This window comes from Hordeum vulgare, chromosome 2H, assembly GCF_904849725.1.
Source record: "Hordeum vulgare subsp. vulgare chromosome 2H, MorexV3_pseudomolecules_assembly, whole genome shotgun sequence".
Lineage (NCBI taxonomy): Eukaryota > Viridiplantae > Streptophyta > Magnoliopsida > Poales > Poaceae > Hordeum > Hordeum vulgare.
Window position 1 is genome coordinate 487,714,145 of NC_058519.1, and position 23,160 is coordinate 487,737,304.

At 41.9% G+C, this 23,160-nt stretch overlaps 1 non-coding gene across 1 annotated transcript; it reads left to right on the plus strand.

The window, feature by feature from the left end:
- Window positions 1-4,566: 4,566 nt before the first annotated feature.
- Window positions 4,567-4,639, plus strand: TRNAK-UUU. The gene has a single exon. It is a non-coding gene; the product is annotated as a tRNA-Lys (tRNA).
- The last annotated feature ends 18,521 nt before the right edge of the window (window positions 4,640-23,160 follow it).

Below are 23,160 nucleotides of genomic sequence, written 5' to 3' on the forward strand. Positions count from 1 at the left end.
GTTCACACCCTTGCGGATGCTAATCTCCATTTGGAGCAGTGTGGAGGCACAATGCTCCCCAAGATGCCAATAAGGCCATCGTAATCTCCTCAGGCCCTTGCACAATGCATGATGTCGGGATTCCACTAAGGGACCCTTGAGGGCGGTCACCGAACCCGTACAAACAAGGTTGGGGCATTCTCCACAACTTAATTGGAGGCTCCCGACAACACCACGAAGCCTCACCACAATGGAATATGGCTTCGAGGTAGCCACAAATGCTCGGGGCAATCTCCACAACCTAATTGGAGACCCCAACGCTTGCGCGGAGCTTTATATAAGGAAATAAGCACAACCAAGCAGATACATGAAAAGCAATGCATGGGTATGAGATGCCAATGCTTAAGCAACAAAAGCAAAAACTCTCTTAACTTCTCCAAATTAAACTCTCTAAACTTCTCTCCCATTGACATCGATTGCCAAAATGGACGAAAAGCTTAGAAAGCCAATATAATAGGTGGTCCTCCAAAAAGTGTGTACTTCTCAACAATAGAGTGCAAATAAATACACATATACAATTATAAGTAGTTGGAGGAATACGAACTATATCGAGGACCCAAAGATTGCAAAAAGGACCGTATGGCACAAAGACATACAAAAGAGAGAAGCAATCAATCAAAAGATACCAATTGGAACAAACAATCACGTGGTCCTTCGAACCACATGAATAAAGATATTATGATTTGGGAAAGGGAGTGTTTTATCAAAACTAGAGAAGCTCCCCCATGACTTGTGCACTAATAGGATTGTCGCTCTTTTGTAGGATCTGTTGCCCTTGTTCTAGCGAGATGCAACGTTGCGTGATGCCATAAGTACTCTCCTTGTATAGCTGATCTCCCATAACCGTATAAGCCTTGGATTGACGGACGATTTGCGTGGCCTCAGCTTCTTATTTAGGGAGTTCTTGCCTGAGCAAGTATGCTATGTAAGGCCCTGTCCACTCAAGAATGATTACTAGCACTTCCGGGACCATGTCATTCATTGTCAAAGTTTTAACTTCAGTCGGATTGGACGAGTCGACTGGTTGCGGGGGCTAGTCCTTGAAGGGGTCTTTTTTGATGGACGACGAGTGGAGGTGCTCAAGGAGCACATTCTTGAGAACTTCTCTCGAGGTGGAACCGATCTTTGCCAAGTCATCGGCCACTCGATTCCTGAGTCGGGGACTGTCATACACTTCCAACCCTTCAAAGTGTTTCTCCAACTTCCTGACTGTGCTTCAGTAACCTGTCACTTTTGGGCTCCTAATATCCCACTATTTCCTCACTTTATTGACCACGAGATCTGAATCACCGTACATCATCAATCATTGGATGCTGAGTGAGATGGACATACACAATCCGTACAAAAGAGCTTCATACTCTGTCTCGTTGATGGAAACTAGGACTAACCTAGCCCCCGAGCCATTGAGCATCTTAGAGCCATTGAAGAACATGGTCCAATGCTCGGGGAGTCTTAGGGACGGTTGCTTGTATTCGGGCCACTCGGTGAATAAGTCCATTAAGGCTTGAGATTTGATTGCTTTCTTTGCTTCAAACTTGATATCTAGGGGGAGGAGTTCGATGGCCCACTTGGCCACTCGTTTCGTGGTATCTCTGTTGTCCATAATTTTTGACAAGGGAGCTTTGATGATAATTGCGACCAAGTGTTCTTGGAAGTAATGGGCTACCTTCTTTGCATTTAGATAAATCCCATACACCAACGTCTGTTAGTGCGGGTACCTTTGCTTCGAAGGAGTCAAAACTTACGAGATGTAGTACACTAGTCTCTGGATCTTTAAGGCTTTCCCTTGTTCTTTGTGCTCGACTATGAGCACGGTACTAACCATTGATGACCCACAAGTATAGGGGATCAATCGTAGTCCTTTTGATAAGTAAGAGTGTCAAACCCAACAAGGAGCAAAAGGAAATGATAAGCAGTTTTCAGCAAGGTATTCTCTACAAGTGTTGTGAGTAAGAGTGGTAGATAGTTTTGCAACAAGATAATTCGTAACAAGTGAGAACTAATAATAGTAACAAAGGTGCACTAAGGTAGCCCAATCCTTTTTATAGCAAAGGACATGCCTGAAGGTACTCTTATATTGAGCAAGCGCTCCCAAGGACACATGACAATTTCTTTCTAGTCATGTTCGTCATGTTAAGTTGATTTGCGTTCGCTACTTTGATAATTTGATATGTGGGCGGACCGGTGTTAAGGCGATGTTCTTACTTGAACAAACAACCTACTTATGATTACCCCCTCTCACAAGCATCCGCAACTACAAAAGAAGAATTTAGATAAATCTAACCATAACATGAAACCTATGGATCCAAATCATCCCCTTATGAAGCAACACATAAATTGGGGTTTAAGCTTCTATCACTCTAGCAACCCATCATCTACTTGTTACTCCAGAATGACTTTCCTTAGGCCCATTGTGTGTATGTTTTGAAATGCATTGTATGTGTGGGATTCGACACCTAGTTGTATGCCTCTAGTAGCCTTCTTTAAGGGGAAATGCCTCTTTGTGCTTCCACTGAGCATTGGTAGCTTGCTAATGCTCCGAACACATTAATTGACTGACATGTATCCTTCTTTGTTGCTGTGTCTGTCCCCACGGGGAATTGTCACGTGGTGTAATGGAGTCCATGTAGCTTGCTACGACTCGTCTACACACGTTGATGTCTGGCACCTGCATTGCCGGGTTACGTATGTCTGTCCGTGTACGGTGGTGCCACTTAGGTCTATCACTAGTCATGTCGATCTGAGTCTTGCTATTTTTTGTCCTTTTTGCATATTATTTCGCCATTCTTCCCTTTTTCAATCTCATTTTTTACAAGTTTGCTTCACGTACTGGTGTCGTATGGACCTTGCGCAGAGAAACAAGTAAGGAGAACCTTTGTTTTATTTCATCTACAACATTTTTTTCATTTCTTAGATGATCTTTTTGGTTCTATTCTTATGCTCTGATGTTGATTACCGTATAACTTCTAAATTGTTTTTGTGTGTTTGCAGAAAATCCACAAGTACATTGCTTTCGAGCTCAACACCCGAGGAGCAGGGTGATAGCATTGGCGTTGGGTGACGGGCACAACACAAATCGAGGCATATGACACCACCTAACGAGCGCATCTTTTTTATAAAGGCGGGATGTAGTACTATTATCGTTTTAAGAGCTCACCTCGAGACATGAATAACTTATCATTTTTTTCGAGGCAAGCTTATCAATTGTTTTTGGTGCTCTTTAGCCTTCATCTAAGGATGATGGTTGCGCCGTCAAATTTCATATTTCTTCAGTATAGTTGGTTTGGGACATCAAGTTATTCAATGAGTTAGAGCAACTATAACCAGACCCCTCAAATAACCCTTCATACGTCCGTGGACGTGTCCAGTTAGTGACCGGACAAGAGAAGGAAAAAAAAAATGATCCAACCGGACCCCTCATATCGTCCCTATATGCCCGAGCTGTCCGCGAACCCCCATATCCATCTCAAATATGGAGAGGATGTAAGGGCTCGCGGATGCGCTCGGTGAGACCGCCACATAGGACGCGACCCCATCCCGGACCATCCTTTTGTTTTCTTTATTAATTCTTTTCTTTCTCTCTCTTCCTCTCCACCAATCACGTGCAAGTGACGAACATATGAGGAAGAAAATGAGGAATGTGGTTGTGCGACGAACAAATAGGGAACATGCCCGGTCAGTGACCGGGCGCGTCCGCGGTCATTTAGGGGGTTATTTTTGCAATGTTCAGCTGTAGATGCTCTTATGTGTCATGAGTTACTCTGTGTGGGACACCATCATTTGTGTTTCATGAATGTGTACATTTTGTGTAGGTTGTCTAATTGACCAAGACAATCATTCGTGAACGAATATACATAATGCACTAGGATGCATTAAGTTTTAGTTCAATTTTATATCCTTATTGGAACTTCATATATAGGAAGAAAGCAAAGCGTTTTATACTTAAGAATGCAAGCAATTTTATTTGAGGTGTAGGAGATGTGTTTCCCTGAAGACACTTGTCAGAAAAGACATCAGCTTGTAACGAAGAAAAGGTGAGAGCAAACACAAATCCCGTTGGGATTTTTTTACACGAGTAGAAACATTTGTATAAAAGTAGGCAACAATATTAGGGCATTGCGTGGCGGTATTTTCAGATTTTCATGTGCTTTTTTTTAGTGTAGTCGCGTGCTTTCTATTGCTATGGTTATCCTCAGATCTGAGAGGGTTACCTCACTTAATGTATCGCTCGACCGTGTACTTTGATATTTGCTTTATTTATAAAGCGGGACCCAAGCTTATTTCAAAGTAGGCAACAACCGGGTGCAAAAAACATTTAAATAGGCAAAAACTAGTGAAGTGAATGAGATTATGATAATCCATCGTCACTAAACATAGCCTTGGTCTTTTTTGTTCGGTGACAAATCACGCTTTACTGATTTTCCAACCATGGATAACAAGCGTGAGATGAAAAACATACAAGATCGCACGGTGCTTGCACCCTAGTGTTATTGTATGAAGATATTTGCTGCAGAAAAAATAATGTAGGCCGTCTTAGCTCAGTTGGTAGAGCGCATGGCTTTTAACCATGTGGTCGTGGGTTCGAGTCCCACAGACGGCGCTCACTTTTTTTTGGTTCACAACCCGTGCGCCATTTGGTGGTTAGGGTATTTTTGCTTTCTTTTGTGTGTGAGTACCTTTTTTTGAGCAAATATATACAGGACACGGATTTTTGGGACATGTGGCTACGCGCTGTTGAAATCTAGCCCATCCGTTCACGCGTTGCGATCACTATTTAATATAGCCCATTGGCTAATACCTGATTTGTGTGAATACTGAACCAGTCATAACTGCTGTGGACGTGGAATAGCAGTCCATAATAAGCACCGGCCTTGTTCATGGCATGCTCTGTAGCTCTTCTTCGAGTGGAGAGCAGAAGAACAGAGTAGATGGCCTCGGCAGAAACATTGATACACACGTTAGCATATTGACGCAGGGCTTGATTCCGTGTTTTACTTTCTTGCGTGTACACACAAAGGCGCTGATGTATATCAAACTTGTTCGTCCACTTGCATTGCAGACTTCTTTTATGGCACTTGTGATTAGGTGGTCAAGCCTATCAATTAATGTGTCATTCATCAATAGGCAGAGGAATTAGAGTATACAAGAAGCTTTATCATAGCAACTGTTTCATGACAAACTGGATGGTTAATGTATAATACTCATATGCTAATTAGCCTTAGATATTACATACTCCCTTCCGTCACGGTTTAGAAGGCGTGCATGGGGATTCTCTATAACCTAGGTGATTATTGATTGACTGTAAAATGAGTTGAAAAATAGCATTCATACTACGCATGCATATAGAAGTAGTACAATGGAGTACTAATTAGCTGCTAGGAGTAAATGCAATGCGTCTTAAACCTTGTATGTTGTGGAAATGCACGCAAACTTAACCGTGCTTTCTAAACTGTGACGGAGGTAGTAGCTAATAATTGGCACAATGATTAAATACACTTGTACGATTGTTAGTCCTAATTTACCAATTAATATAGTACTGATACATATAACATCGACTAAGCACAAGGATTTAGCTGCAATCATGACAAACTTGTTCCCATGCATATATTTAGGTAATTCAAAGCAGCTCGTAGATATTTTTATACTGTAAGTTTGATCAGAAATTTGTGGAGTTGATTTTGATGTCTCTAATTTTATAAAAAAGGAGAATATTGTATTTTTTGGTTAATATGTATGTTGTGAAGCTAAGATCAAAACCGAAGCTAGGGAAGAAAAAAACTCATTCTCTCATGTTTAGGATGTATCGGATACTTTATACGTCTTAAAATAAGTGTCTTAAACTTAATATAATTTTGTACTAGTTTTAATATAAAGTTGAAACATTTGTTTTGGGATGGAGGGAGTATCATATAAGCCTCATAAAAAAATCTGTTTGTAGAATTTTGCCTGAAGATCTTCTGTTAATTAACGTACTGATTTGGTAACTAATGTTGCATTTTAAAATTCAAATTCTAGTTTTCATGATTCGAGTTCACTATGAATAACGGAGTTAAGTGATTTTTCAGTAATGATACAGGTAAGGATTTCAGTTGTAAATCAGTAGTCCGAAACAAGTGGAGAAACTAAAATACATCATTTTCCGAATTGATCAATGTTGGGTGGAGAGAGCTTGTGTGATTATGGACAGGGTGCATGCTTCCAATGTGATTATGGACAACGAGTAATATACTAATCCGGTAAATGTGATAGCTCACAGAACCTTGGTCATGGGGTATGGAGGGTGCTTGGGTACGTTTTAATCCCATGACTAAAAGTAGTGGAACTAAAACTTGCTAGCCTCATCCATGCTTGGATCTAAATACTAAAGAGACTAAAATCAAGTTAATGAGAATTTATTATCCTTCAAACCCTCCAATCCAGAACTCGCGTGTGTTAAAGGAGAGGAGTTAAATGAGGAGAGAGATGACTAATCCACATTTTAGTAGCGGTACCCCTGACTAAATTTTTTTAGTCTCAAGACTAGTTTTAGCCTCTCTTTAGTCAGGGGTGCTTGGAACTTTAGCCTTTTAAAGAGACTATTTTTAGTCAGACCGCTCCACCCATGTTGGTGTGTTTGCGTTTAGGAGTTTGTTCCTTCGATGGGGCTTGTTCTCATAAAAAGTTGAGATAACTTTTAAATGCCACTGAGCTAATTAGAGCAAGTCAGAGCGGATGTCAGGTCATCTACTGTGCATGTCAGATGCGAAAATACGCGGCTATACAAAATAATCTACATGGGTTAAATTTATTATACAGCTCACGCGTATTCAAGTTGCACGAATCACGTGGGAACATGCGGTGTGGATACCAGCCAGAAGCGGAGGACGAAAAAAATTTAAGGTGTGACGAAGTCTACCGGAGATCACCGGAGGTCTAAGGTTACGGAGTCAAGTCGGACAAATTCTGTCATCGGCCGGGCATTGTCCTTGTGGGAGCGGCTGAGTGCAATGCGGACGACCATTGCCTCCTCCAACCCACACGATATGACATTCCAGTCGACAGATCCAGACTAGTCGGAGTTAGATCCGCTGCCCGCCAAGCCGGGAAAGGTTGGAGATTGCCAAAGATGAGATCGAGTGATGGCAGGGAGTGGAGGTGAGTTGAGTGAATTGGCTAGGGTTTGATCCGGCGAGCGGATGGGGAATTTATACGGGGCGGGTGAGCCAGCATGGGTCGGGTCCAACATGGCGGATGCGCTCGGGCACACCCATATCCGCCTCATATTTGAGCTGGATATGAGGGTTGCTAGTCAGCTCGGGCGTTTGAGGCCTGCTTGCGACGCCCGTCTGGATCACTTTTCTATGGCCAGTTAGTGACCGAGCAGACTTCCCGAACGTTTGAAACGGGTTTAAAAGGTTCAGGTGTAGATGTGCTAAACCTTAGCCTGGCGTCTCCGTAGGCTACCCCATCGCGAGTCGCCTGCATGTTCCTCGCGACCTGGCCCGCCGCCGCCGATGCGCTAGCTGCTTAGGGTTCGGTCATGTGTGCGTGTATGGTTGGAGTTTGTTGAGTGTGCCTGTGCGTGGGCGCTCCATCGAATCGAGCCCGACTGGTACCTCACACAACATGTTGGATGGATCTGCCTGTCAGGCTAGTGGCTTCTCTTTCATCATTTTCTGGATGTACTCAAACAAGACAATAGATCGATTGAAACATGTGTATGTATAAATTTGGTTTTGCCCAGAATCAAGGTACGGCGGTTGCCATACCCTGCCCATCGGGGGGGGGGGGGGGCTCCGCCAGTGATACCAGCCGCGCCTGGCCGCATGTCCACTCGCGATTATTCGATACTTTACAATACTATTTTCTAAGTTTTCTTAACACGTGTTCATCTTGTGAGATTAGATGTGTCCAAGCTTAATTAGAACTTACATCACTATATGGTTCATCTTGTGAGATCAAATGTGTTCAAACTTAATTAGAGTCAGTTCTTTTGGTAGCCTAAAAATAAGAAGCCTCTTTTTCAGATTTTTCCATAAGCCGTATCCATATTTCAGGTTACAACAAGTGGCGCAAGCTGAAAGGTTTTTTATTTTTTCGTGAATCTGTATTTTCAGAACGTTTCATCTTTTAAATTGTGCGTTCAAATCTTAAACCGTTTTTACCGTTGGTTTTCTCGCACCGAGATTTTCAAAATTAGATTCCATATTGATAGGTTTTATTCATGAAAAATAGAAACAAAGGCAAAATCGTGTCTCTCGTGGAAGCAAAATCGTGTCTCTTGTGAAAAAATAAATAGAAAACACATTTTTTTTCCAAAAAGCACGTCCGTGCCTCTCGAGAAGGTAAAATCGTGCCTTTCGAAAAAGAAAAAAAATAGGAAATATTTTTTTTCTTTCCAAGAGGCGCGGTCGTGCCTGTGGCGGAAGCAAAATCGCGTTTCTTGCAAAAAATAAAGAAAATATGTTTTTCCTTTCCAAGAGGGACGACCATGTCTCTCACGAAAGCAAAACCGCGCCTCTCATGAAAGCAAAACCGTGACTCTCAAAAAACATTAGTGAGTATAAGCTAAACCATTAGAAAGCCAGAACCGTCCGCACAGAACGCATCTCTCTCTTAAGAGCAAACAGTTAAGGAAAGCTCTTTACGAACAAAACGAGTGAATGTTGTTCTGAAAGCGCTCCGCACGTAATAAGTGTCTCGCACAAACGTCAAACAACCTACGTTGTTGGTTCTCGGTTTTATCTTTCGAGTTTTAATATTTGTACCTTTTACAATTCAGACCTCGTACTACATGGTTTTTTCGTTTTTTCTTTTCCACGCGATAACAAACAGAAAGATGACGCTAAATAAATGCGCGTGACATTGGTTCCTTGTTTCGCATTAGTTTTCCTTTATTTTTTATTATATTTCTGGAAAATGAAGAATTGTAGGGAGATTACGGGTGGAGGCTTCCAACATTATCAGAGGTCAACTTTTAAATAAGAAAAATTAACTCTATATAGTATTATGGCGCTTCCAACGTGCGTGTGTGTGGCTCATCTTCAACTCGTTAATGAGGTGGAAGCAATCGTCACATGCAAAGGGATCTCTAATCATATAATATTGTTTGGAACCAAGCAAACACAATTCATTATGTTGTCTTCCTTGTCGAACATCTACTTCTAGGCATGTAATAGTTTAGTGAGTGTTCACAATCATAGATGGTGTCAGAGATGATATATTTATATGTGAATCTCTCCTTCTTTATCACTTCCTATTAATTGCAACAATGACCAAGGTCTACGTTTGCCTACCGTCAACAAGTTTCAGTCCTCATTCTTTTTATATGTGATTTTCACATGCTTTATGATGCTCTCGTTGTGCTTCAACTCTTATCTTTTGTCTGAGCATCATCAATGCCTAGCTAAGGGCGTTAAACAAAATCACTTGTTGGGAGGCAACCCAACGAATTTATCCTTTTTCTTTCTGTTTTGTGTTTTTCACACTTTCATAATTCTGTTATGATTGTGCTTTTTTGTGTTTCTTTTTGCGTTTGTGCCAAGCAAAACCGTTATGATTAGTCTTGGGGATGATCGTTTGGTCATGCTGGGAAAGACAGAAACTTTCTGCTCACGAAAAGAATTTTCATTTTTTTTATGTAAGAGCTTTTGAGTTGACTCTTCTTCTTGCTGATTGCTACACAAATTCTCCAGACTGTCGAAAGTTTTCAGAATTTTTGAAGTACCAGAGGTATACGAAATATACAGATTGCTACAGATTGGTCTGCTGTTAACAGATTATGTTTTTGTTGTGTTGGTTGCTTATTTTGATGAAACTATGGATAGTATCGGGGGGTATTAGCCATGGAAGATTGAAAATACAGTAACCCAACATCAGCACAAGTAGAATTTAAGTTTGCTACAGTACCTAAGGAAGTGGTGGTTTGCTTTGTTGTACTAATGTTATCACGAGTTTCTGTTTAAGTTTCGTGTTGTGAAGTTTTTAAGTTTTGGGTGAAGTTCTTATGGACAAAGAGATAAAGAGTGGCAAGAGATCAAGCTTGGGGATGCCCAAGGCACCCCAAGAGATTCAAGGATGCCGTAAAAGCCTAAGCTTGGGGATGCCCCGGGAAGGCATCCCCTCTCTCGTCTTCAATCCATCGGTAACGTTACTTGGGGCTATATTTTTATTCACCACATGTTATGTGTTTTTGCTTGGAGCGTCTTGTATCATAGGAGTCTTTTTATTTTTGTTGTGTCACAATCATCCTTGCTGCACACCTAGAGAGAGAGACATGCACACGCCGTGATTTTGTCGAGCTTCACTTATATCTTTTGGTAGACAATTCAGCTCACATGTGCTTCACTTATATCTTTTGAGCTAGATACTTTTGCTCTATGTGCTTCACTTATATCTTTTAAAGCGCAGCGGTGCGTGGCTTGGTAGTTGATTTATGCTTTGAAAGTAGTCCCAAAAGGGGTATTTATCCAAAGGGATACGAAAACTTCCACCTTCACGTGCATTGAATAGTTAGAGAAGTTTGATTCATCTCAATTAGTTTTGAGTTGTGGTTATGGTAATATTGAAGTCATGCTAGTAAGGTGTTGTGGATCTAGAAATACTTGTGTTGAAGTTAGTGATTCCCGTAGCATGCACGTATGGTGAACCGCTATGTGATGAAATCTGGGCATGATTAGTCTATTGCTTGTCATCCTTTGCGTGGCGGTTGGGATCGCGCGATGGTTTATACCTACCAACCCTCCCCCTAGGAGTATGCGTTGAATGCTTTGTTTCGATTACTAATAAAACTTTTGCAACAAATATATGAGTTCTTCATGACTAATGTTGAGTCCATGGTTTAGATGCACTTTCACCTTCCACCATCACTATCTTCTTAGTGCCGTGCAACTTTCGCCGGTGCACAAAACCCACCATTAGCCTCCCTCAAAACAGCCACCATAATACCTACCATGGCTTTTTCAAAGTCATTCCGAGATATATTGCCATGCAACTACCACCATGACATGTGCCACCATGTCTACTTGCCTTTGCACGATCGCAAGATAGTTAGCATGATGTTTCCATTGATGTCTATGCCATGCTAGATCGTTGCGACGGTACACTACCGAAGGCATTCCATATAGAGTCATAATTTCTCTAAGTTTTGAGTTGAAAGTGTGATGATCATCATTATTGGAGCATTTTCCCATGTGAGGAAATAAAAGAGGCCAAAGAAGCCCATAAAAAAAGAGGCCATGGATCCCGCCAAAATAAAAAAAATGAGAGAAAAAGAGAGAAGGGACAATGCTACCACTTTTTCCACACTTGCGTATTTTGAGCACCATGATCTTCATGATTGAAAGTCTCTCGTTTTGTCACCACCATATAGCTAGTGGGAAATTCTCATTATATAACTTGGCTTGTATATTCCAATGATAGGCTTCCTCAAAATTGCCTTAGGTCTTCGTGAGCAAGCAAGTTGGATGCACACCCACTAGTTTTCTTTAAGAGCTTTCACGTACTTATAGCTCTAGTGCATCATTTGTATGGCAATCCCTACTCATTCACATTGATATCTATTGATGAGTATCTCCACAGCTCATTGATATGCCTAGTTAATGTGACTATCTTCTCCTTTTTGTCTTGCAAACTCCACCACATTCCACACCATCTATAGTGCTATAACCATGGCTCACGCTCATGTATTGCGTGAGAGTTGAAAATGTTTGAGAAAGTAAAGGTGTGAAACAATTACTTGGCCAATACCGGGGTTGTGCATGATTTAAATTCGTTGTGCAATGATGATAGAGCATAGCCAGACTATATGCTTTTGTAGGGATAACTTTCTTTTGGCCTTGCTATTTTGAAAGTTCATGATTACTTTGCTAGTTTGCTTGAATTATTATTGTTTCCACGTCAATAGCAAAATATTGTTTTGAATCTAATGGATCTGAACATTCACGTCACATAAGAGGAATTACAAAGGACACCTATGCTAGGTAGCATGAAAGCATCAAAGATTCATTCTTATCACTTCCCTACTCGAGGACGAGCAGGAGTTAAGCTTGGGGATGCTTGATACGTCTCAAACGTATCTATAATTTTTGATGGTTTCATGCTGTTATCTTGTCTTATTTGTATGTTTTATGTACCTTTTATATCTTTTTGGGGACTAACTTATTGATTCAGTGCCAAGTGCGAGTTCCTGTTTTTCCTTGTTTTTGACTCTTTTTAGATCTGATTTTGGAACGGAGTCCAAACGGAAGAAAAACTCCGAAATGATTTTTTCCCGAACAGAAGAAGTCCAGGGAGACTTTGGGCCAGGCCAGGTGGGCCCCAGGGAGCCCACAAGGGCCCACTCCGCCACCAGGGGGAGGCGGCGGTGGGCAAGCTTGTGGCTTCCCTGGCCGCCTCCTGACCTAGGTTTTGTGCCTATATATTCCCAAATATTCCCCAAAAAATCAGGGGAGCCTCGAAATTACTTTTCCGCCGCCGCAAGCTTCCGTTTCCGCGAGATCTCATCTGGATACCCTTCCCGGCGCCCTGCCGGAGGGGACTTTGGAGGTGGAGGGCTTCTTCATCATCATCATCGCCCCTCCAATGACTCGTGAGTAGTTCACTTCAGACCTACGGGTCCGTAGTTAGTAGCTAGATGGCTTCTCCTCTCTCTTGGATCTTCAATACAAAGTTCTCCATGATCTTCATGGAGATCTATCTGATGTAATCTTCTTTGGCGGTGTGTTTGTCGAGATCCGATGAATTGTGGACTTGTGATCAGATTATCTATGATATATATTTGAGTCTTTGCTGATTTCTTCTATGCATGGTTTGATATCCTTGTAAGTCTCTCCGAGTCTTGGGTTTTGTTTGGCCAAATAGATCAATGATTCTTGCAGTGGGAGAAGTGCTTGGTTTTGGGTTCTGCCATGTGGTGACCTTTCCCAGTGATAGTATGAGCAGCAAGGCACACATCACGCGGTTGCCATCAAGGGTAAAAAGATGGGGTTTTTATCATTGGTTTGAGATTATCCCTCTACATCATGTCATCTTGCTTAAGGCGTTACTCTGTTCTTATGGACTTAATACACTAGATGCATGCTGGATAGCGGTCAATGTGTGGAGTAATAGTAGTAGATGCAGAAAGTATCGGTCTACTTGTTTCGGACGTGATGCCTATAGAAATAATCATTGCATAGATATCGTCACGACTCTGCACAGTTCTATCAATTGCTCGACAGTAATTTGTTCACCCACCGTCTACTTGCTTTCATGAGAGAATCCACTAGTAAACACTACGGCCCCCGGGTCTATTCACATCCATCGTTTACAACTCCGCTTTTACTTTGCTTTGTTGCTCTGTTACTTTCAGTTCTCACTTGGCAAACAATCTATAAGGGATTGACAACCCTTCATAGCATTGGTTGAAAGCTTTGGTAGACAATTCAGCTCACATGTGCTTCACTTATATCTTTTGAGCTAGATACTTTTGCTCTATGTGCTTCACTTATATCTTTAAGAGCGCAGCGGTGCGTGGCTTGGTAGTTGATCTATGCTTTGAAAGTAGTCTCAAAAGGGGTAGTTATCCAAAGGGATATGAAAACTTCCTCCTTCATGTGCATTGAATAGTTGGAGAAGTTTGATTCATCTCAATTAGTTTTGAGTTGTGGTTATGGTAATATTGAAGTCATGCTAGTAAGGTGTTGTGGATCTAGAAATACTTGTGTTGAAGTTAGTGATTCCCGTAGCATGCACGTATGGTGAACCGCTATGTAATGAAATCTGAGCATGATTAGTATATTGATTGTCATCCTTTGCGTGGCGGTCGGGATCGCGCGATGGTTTATACCTACCAACCCTTCCCCTAGGAGTATGCGTTGAATGATTTGTTTCGATTACTAATAAAACTTTTGCAACACGTATATGAGTTCTTCATGACTAATGTTGAGTCCATGGTTTAGATGCACTTTCACCTTTCACCATCACTATCTTCTTAGTGCCGTGCAACTTTCGCCGGTGCACAAAACCCACCATTAGCCTCCCTCAAAATAGCCACCATAATACCTACTATGGCTTTTTCAAAGTCATTCCGAGAAATATTACCATTCAACTACCACCATGACATGTGCCACCACGTCTACATTGCCTTAGCATGATCGTAAGATAGCTAGCATGATGTTTCCATTGATGTCTATGCCATGCTAGATCATTGCCATGGTACACTACCGAAGGCATTCCATATAGTGTCATTGTTGCTCTAAGTTTTGGTTGAAAGTGTGATGATCATCATTAATGGAGCATTGTCCCATGTGAGGAAATAATAAAGGCCAAAGAAGCCCACCAAAAAATAAAAAAAATAAAAAAGAGAGGCCAAAGAGCCCACCAAAAAAATGAGAGAAAAGGACAGAAGGGACAATGCTACCACTTTTTCCACACTTGTGCATATTAAGCACCATGATCTTCATGATTGATAGTCTCTCGTCTTGTCACCACCATATAGCTAGTGGGAAATTTTCATTATATAACTTGGCTTGTATATTCCAATGATAGGCTTTCTCAAAGTTGCCTTAGGTCTTCGTGAGCAAGCAAGTTGGATGCACACCCACTAGTTTTCTTTAAGAGCTTTCACATACTCGTAGCTCTAGTGCATCATTTGTATGGCAATACCTACTCATTCACATTGACATGTATTGATGAGCATCTCCACAGCTCATTGATATGCCTAGTTAATGTGACTATCTTCTCCTTTTTTGTCTTGCAAACCTCCACCACATTCCACACCATCTATAGTGCTAAAACCATGGCTCACGCTCATGTATTGCATGAGAGTTGAAAAGGTTTGAGAAACTAAAAGTGTGAAATAATTACTTGGCCAATACCGGGGTTGTGCATGATTTAAATTCGTTGTGCAATGATGATAGAGCATAGCCATACTATATGCTTTTGTAGGGATAACTTTCTTTTGGCCTTGTTATTTTGAAAGTTCATGATTACCTTGTTTGTTTGCTTGAATTATTATTGTTTCCACGTCAATAGCAAACTATTGTTTTGAATCTAATGGATCTGAACATTCACGTCACATAAGAGGAGTTACAAAGGACATCTATGCTAGGTAGCATGAAAGCATCAAAAATTCATTCTTTATCACTTCCCTACTCGAGGACGAGCAAGAGTTAAGCTTGGGGATGCTTGATACGTCTCAAACGTATCTATATTTTTTGATGGTTTCATGCTGTTATCTTGTCATCTTTGGATGTTTTATATACCTTTTATATCTTTTTTGGGACTAACTTACTAATTCAGTGCCAAGTGCCAGTTCGTGTTTTTTCTGTGTTTTTGGCTCTTTTCAGATCTGATTTTGGAACGGAGTGCAAACGGAATAAAATCCCCGAAATGATTTTTTCCCGAACGGAAGAAGATCAGGGGGCTTGTGGGCCAAGCCAGGAGGGCTCCAGGGAGCCCACAAGCCCCCACTCTGCCACCAGGGGGAGGCGGCGGTGTCAGGGCTTGTGGTCTCCCTGAGCGCCCCCTGACCTAGATCTTTGGCCTATATATTCCCTAAAATACAGCAAAAAATCAGGGGATCCACGAAAATACTTTTCCGCCGCCGCAAGCTTCGGTTTCTGCGAGATCTCATCTGGAGACCCTTCCCGGCGCCCTGCCGGAGGGGACTTTGGATTTGGAGGGCTTCTTCATCATCATCATCACCCCTCCAATGACTCGTGAGTAGTTCACTTCAGACCTACGGGTCCATAGTTAGTAGCTAGATGGCTTCTTCTCTCTCTTGGATCTTCAATACAAAGTTCTCCATGATCTTCATGGAGATCTATCCGATGTAATCTTCTTTGGCGGTGTGTTTGTCGAGATCCGATGAATTGTGGATTTGTGATCAGATTATCTATGATATATATTTGAGTCTTTGCTGATTTCTTATATGCATGATTTGACATCCTTGTCAGTCTCTCCGAGTCTTGGGTTTTGTTTGGCCAACTAGATCTATGATTCTTGCAATGGGAGAAGTGCTTGGTTTTGGGTTCTTACCATGTGGTGACCTTTCCCAGTGACAGTAGGGGCAGCAAGGCACACATTAAGTAGTTGCCATCAAGGGTAACAAGATGGGATCTGTCGTTGATATGATATTGTCCATCTACATCATGTCATCTTGCTTAAGGTGTTACTCTGTTCTTTTGGACTTAATACACTAGATGCATGCTGGATAGCGGTCGACGTGTGGAGTAATAGTAGTAGATGCAGACAGTATCGGTCTACTTGTTTTGGACGTGATGCCTATAGATATAATCATTGCCATAGATGATGTCACGACTTTGCGCGGTTCTATTAATTGCTCGACAGTAATTTGTTCACCCACCGTCTACTCGCTTTCATGAGATAAGCCACTAGTAAACACTACGGTCCCCGGGTCTATTCACATCTATCGTTTCCACTTTTGCTTTTACTTTGCTTTGTTACTTTGTTGATTTCAGTTCTCACTTGGCGAAAAATCTGTAAGGGATTGACAACACCTTCATACCGTTGGGAGCAAGCTTTTGTGTTTGTGCAGGATCTTGTGATACTCCTCCACTGGATTGATACCTTGGTTCTCAAACTAAGGGAAATACTTACCACCGCTGTGCTACATCACCCTTTCCGGTTCGAGGGAACACCAACGCAAGGCTCCAAGGCCACGAGGGAAATCCTTTGCATATTTTCCTAGGAAGTCCCTTATGGCATAGACGCAACAGAAGGATTCCTGGTGCCGTCGACACGACTATTCCTCGCGCCGTAGCCAGGGAAGCACAACTGACATCACACCCTGACTTGAGTCCAGCATGGTGCCGCCCACCCTTCATTCATAGAGGTCTCACATCTCTATATCATTGGCATTTTCATAACTGCATGTTCTTAAGATTTTATGTTGTTTTTGGATAGCTCTTGTCGTCCTGAATCCAACAAGCTTGAGTTTGCTCAATTCAGGGCTCGTATGCGAAAGTTATGGCAGTTCTGGACAGGTTCTCTGTTCCAAGCGGTACTACCTCTTATCACCGGTAGTACCACCCAAGCCCACGGTAGTACCACTCAGAGCGGTAGTGCTCTGCTGGTACCACTGGCATGTACCGATGCTCAGAAGTGCGAACACTTTTGTGGTTGGACTTTGCGGTACTACCGCTCCGGGCGGTACCGACTGTCGTGCCTCGTCTTTGGCTCGGCCTCCCTCTGCATGAGCGGTAGTACCACTCCCGTGAGTGGTACTACCTCTTACCATTGATACTACCGCTCCCAGGAGCAGTAGTACTACTCTGGCTCGTGCTGAGGGGGTGGGTAATGGGCAGATTCCTTCCCCCTTATAAAAGGGGGTCTTCTTCCCCAATAGTTTTCTATCCTTCGAGCTCGTGTTCTTCTCCCATTGGTGACCTTCTTTGAGCTTGCTAACTCTCAATACCTCCAACTATTCTTGCTAGTTCTCGAGGGAAAAGAGAGAGGAGATCTAGATCCACATTTCCAACAATCACTTTCTCCTCTTTGTGAGGGGAACCCCTTGGATCTAGATCTTGGAGTTCTTCGTGTTCTTCTTTGTTCTTCCTCTCATTTTCTTCCATAGCATTAGTTCCTATGGAGGGATATGGGAGAGAAGGACTTGGGCACTCCTTGTGCCCTTGCCATTGCATTAGTTGCATCGGTTTGAGTTCTCCACGATGATATGTGGAAGTGACAAATTGAGAAGCTTGTTACCCTTGGGTTCTTGGTATCCCTAGAGATTATTCTTCGTGGATACTTTCGCGTCCTAGAAGCTTGGTCGTGCCTTGGAGCTCAATCATTGTGGTGTAAAGCTCCGAGAAAGCGTCAGGGTCTCCAATTAAGTTGTGGAGATTGCCCCGAGCATTTGATGTCATCACGGAGCCACAATCCATTGTCGTGAAGCTTCATGGTGTTGTTGGGAGCCTCCAATTAAGTTGTTGAGATTGCCCCAAACTTGTTTGTACGGGTTCGATGACCGACCTCAAGGGTCCCTTAGTGGAATCACGAATTCTTGCATTGTGCGAGGGCGTGAGGAGATTACGGTGGCCTTAGTGGCACCTTGGGGAGCATTCTGCCTCCACACCGCTCCAAATGGAAATTAGCATCCGCAAGGGTGTGAACTTCGGGATACTTCGTCGTCTCCGCGTGCCTCGGTTATCTCTTAGCCGAGACCTTTACTTATGCACTTTACTTAGTGATAGCCATACTATTTCTTCTTATATATTTTGCTATCACTTAGTTGTTTATCTTGCTTAGCATTAGTTGTTCGTACACATAGGTGAGCCTAGTTGTTTTAGGTTTTGTGCTTGACAAATTAAACGTTAGTTTTATTCCGCATTCGTTCAAGCCTAAACAGGCGACATCCACATCCTTTCACTATTGTTGTACATGTTAAAAGTGAAATTGTTACACTGAGTGAATTACTTGATGCTCATATCGCTAGATCTAGCAAAATTGAAAATGCTGAAACTGATGAAGACTTTGGATCACGTGTTACACCTCGCTCTCCTAACAAATATGAATTACCTTATGTACCTAAAGGTTATGTTATGGATGGTGAGGTAGCTAGGGACGTTCTTGATTGCAAAGATAGAGATCATTTGAAAAGGTTCCTATGCAAACTAAAAGAAAAATATATGATGGAGAAATGAAACATGATCCTAAATTTGCTACTTCTCCTATATTTGTCACTCACAAGTACAATGAATTTGCTATAGACCTGAACTAATTCCTATAGTAGAGTTGAAAGAACAATTGATCCCTAGGGTGGTTTTGATAATTGATCACAACATATGCATCATTGGACTAATGTGTTTTCCAAGTATATTTCAGAAAAGTTCAAAAGATGCTATGGCTTAAGGTTTATGTGGAGATACCCCTGGATGGAAGAAAGGAATAATATTGGCTCAAGCTTCAAGGTAGAAGACTCTTCATTTTATACTTGTGAGTAATCAATTTTGAGTCCATAGGAAAGCCAATACTATTAAAAGGGGGTGAGGTAGTAAAATGAACTGATTGCTCAAATGCTCAAAGTTAGCCACCAAAACACTCAGTCATTTTTCCCACATATCCACTCTGTCAACTTCCACATTCACAAATTCGGTGTCACCAACATTTCCACATCGGACCCACCGAGTTTGAACCTCAGACAGAATCCAAGGCATTCCCACCAAATTGGTGCAACCGAAACTGTATCGGTGCAACCGAGTTTAGTGTGACCAACATTCTGCTGCCAAGATACACAAAATAGGAATTTCCGAGCTTGAGTATCGGTGCCACCGAGTTTGGCCATCTGACCGTTAGTTACCTTTTTGGTGCCACTGAGTTCTATATATCGGTCTCACCAAGATTCGGAAGTTCATAATTTTAGTACTAGTCGGTACCACCGAGTTGTCCACTTCGATGTCATCTAGTTGTCCACTTCGATGTCACCGAGTTTGCTCTTTTCTATGTAACAAGTGATTGTGTGGTGAGATGATTTCTAGCAAGCAACAAGTAACAAAAGTAGCAATGGTGCAGCAAAGTGGCCCAATCCCTTTTGTAGCAAGGGACAAGCCTGGACAAAGTCTTATAGGAGGAAAAACGCTCCCGAGGACACACGGGAATTCCTTTCATGCTATTTTCATCATGTTCATATGATTCACGTTCGTTACTTTGATAGTTTGATATGTGGGTGGACAAGCGCTTGGGTACTGCCCTTACTTGGACAAGCATCCCACTTATGATTAACCCCTCTCGCAAGCATCCGCAACTACGAAAGAAGAATTAAGACAAAGTCTAACCATAGCATTAAACTAGTGGATCCAAATCAGCCCCTTACGAATTAACACAAACTAGGGTTTAAGCTTCTGTCACTCTAGCAATCCATCATCTAATTACTACTTCCCAATGCCTTCCTCTATTCCCAAATAATGGTGAAGTGTTATGTAGTCGACGTTCACATAACACCACTAGAGGAAAAACAACATACAACATATCAAATTACCGAACGAATACCAAATTCACATGACTACTAATAGCATGACTTATCCCATGTCCTCATGAACAAAAGTAACTACTCACAAAGCATAATCATAATCATGATCAGAGAGGTAATGAGTAGCATCAAGGATCTGAACATAAAATCTTCCACCAAGTAATCCAACTAGCATCAACTACAAAGAGTAATCAACACTACTAGCAACCTTACAAGTACCAATCGGAGTCGCGAGACGGAGATTGGTTACAAGAGATGAACTAGGGTTTGGCGATGAGATGGTGCTGATGAAGATGTTGATGGTGACGAGTCCCCTCCGATGAGAGGAGTGTTGGTGACGACGATGGCGACGATTTCCCCCTTCGGGAGGGAAGTTTCCCCGGCAAGATCGTCCTCCCGGAGCTCTAGATTGGTTCTGCTCAAGTTCCGCCTCGTGGCGGTGGCGAAACCACGAAAAAGCTCCTCCCTGATTTTTTTCCTGGACGAAACCCTCCATATAGCAAAAGAGGGGGCAAGTGGGCCAGCAGGGTGCCCACAAGCCCCCATGGCGCGGCCTGGGGGGGTGGCCGCGCCGTGCAGGCTTGTGGCCACCCCTTGGCGCCCCTCTGGCACTTCTTCGACCTAGTATTTTTGATAAATCGAGAAAAAAATCCTCGTTGATTTTTATGGCGTTTGGAGTTGCGCAGAATAGGTATCTCAAACTTGCTCCACTTTCAGGCCAGAATTCCAGTTGCCGGTATTCTCCCTCTTCATGTAAACCTTGCAAAATAAGAGAGAAAAGGCATAAGAATAATATCGTGAAGTGAAATAACAGCCCAAGAAGCGATAAATTACAACATGAAAACATGATGCAAAATGGACGTATCAACTCCCCCAAGCTTAGACCTCGCTTGTCCTCAAGCGAAAGCAGAGCTCAATAAATATGTCCACATGTTTAGGGAGAGAGGTGTCGACAAAACAAGATACGAACATGCATGCATCATGATCAAGAACAACAATACAAACATATAATCTCTCATGCTAAAGTGATAATTCCTTCACAAAGTAAAGCATGGATCAAGAACCTTACCGAGAAGTAACAACCGCTAGCCTTTAGTCATTGAAGCAATTGCAAATTATCACAACATCAGAAAGAGTCAAATAAGAGCTTGTAAAGCAAATCCACATACTCAATCATTCTTTCGTTCTCTACAATTGCTACAACCCACGTGGTACTCATGAGATCAAAGTTTCAGCTGGACACAGAGAATGGTAGGGGCTTATAGTTTTGCCTCCAAACTTCTTACCTCAAGGATAATGTCAACAATAATAATCCATGAATAATCACCTCCAAGTTGACATATGAATATAGATCTTTCCCAAGCATATGACGTTAGCCAAGATAAAGGCGAGATAAGGAATTGGTGAAGATCACCATGACTCTTTCAAGGGCAAAAAGTAAAGGTACAAGATAGGCCCTTCGCAGAGGGAAGCAGAGGTTGTCATGCGCTTTTAAGGTTTGGATGCATGTCCTCTTAGTGCGGAGGAACGTCACTTTATATTGCCCCCTATGATAATGAACTTTATTATGCAGTCTGTCGCCTTTATGTCTTCCTCATCATAGGTTCGTACAAAGCTTATTTTCCACACACTAATAGATCATACATATTAGAGAGCAATTTTTATTGCTTGCACCGATGACAACTTACTTGAGGGATCTTATTCAATCCATAGGTAGGTATGGTGGAATCACATGGCAAAACTGGGTTGATGGTTTATGGATGCACACGTAGTATCTCTACTTGGTGCGGGAGTTTTGGCAAATATGAGGTGGAAGCAATCGTCACATGCAAAGGGATCTCTAATCATATATCATTGTTCGGAACCAAGCAAACACAATTCATTATGTTGTCTTCCTTGTCGAACATCTACTTCTAGGCATGTAATAGTTTAGTGAGTGTTCACAATCATAGATCGTGTCAGAGACGATATATTTATATGTGAATCTCTCCTTCTTTATCACTTCCTATTAATTGCAACAATGACCAAGGTCTACGTTTGCCTACCCTCAACAAGTTTCAATCCTCATTCTTTTTATATGTGATTTTCACATGCTTTATGATGCTCTCGTTGTGCTTCAACTCTTGTCTTTTGTCTGAGCATCATCAATGCCTAGCTAAGGGCGTTAAACAAAAGCGCTTGTTGGGAGGCAACCCAACGAATTTATCCTTTTTCTTTCTGTTTTGTGTTTTTCACACTTTCATAATTCTGTTATGATTGTGCTTTTTTGTCTTTCTTTTTGCGTTTGTGCCAAGCAAAACCGTTATGATTAGTCTTGGGGATGATCGTTTGGTCATGCTGGGAAAGACAGAAACTTTCTGCTCACGAAAATAATTTTCATTTCTTTTCTGTAATAGATTTTGAGTTGATTCTTTTTTGCTTCTGTTTGCTACGAAAATTCTTCAGACTGTCGTAATTTTTCAGAATTTTTGAAGTACCAGAGGTATATGAAACATACAGATTGCTACAGACTGGTCTGCTGTTAACAGATTCTGTTTTTGTTGTGTTGGTTGCTTATTTTGATGAAACTATGGATAGTATCGGGGGTTATTAGCCATGGAAGATTGAAAATATAGTAACCCAACATCAGCACAAGTAGAATTTAAGTTTTCTACAGTACCTAAGGAAGTGGTGGTTTGCTTTCTTGTACTAATGTTATCACGAGTTTCTGTTTAAGTTTCGTGTTGTGAAGTTTTTAAGTTTTCGGTGAAGTTCTTATGGAAAAAAAGAAAAAGAGTGGCAAGAGCTCAAGATTGGGGATTCCCAAGGCACCCCAAGATATTTAAGGATGCCGTAAAAGCCTCAGCTTGGGGATGCCCCGGGAAGGCATCCCCTCTCTCGTCTTCAATCCATCGGTAACGTTACTTGGGGCTATATTTTTATTCACCACATGTTATGTGTTTTTGCTTGGAGCGTCTTGTATCATAGGAGTCTTTTATTTTTGTTGTGTCACAATCATCCTTGCTGCACACCTAGAGAGAGAGATATGCACACGCCGTGATTTTGTCGAGCTTCACTTGTATCTTTTGGTAGACAATTCAACTCACATGTGCTTCACTTATATCTTTTGAGCTAGATACTTTTGCTCTATGTGCTTCACTTATATCTTTTAGAGCGCAGCGGTGCGTGGC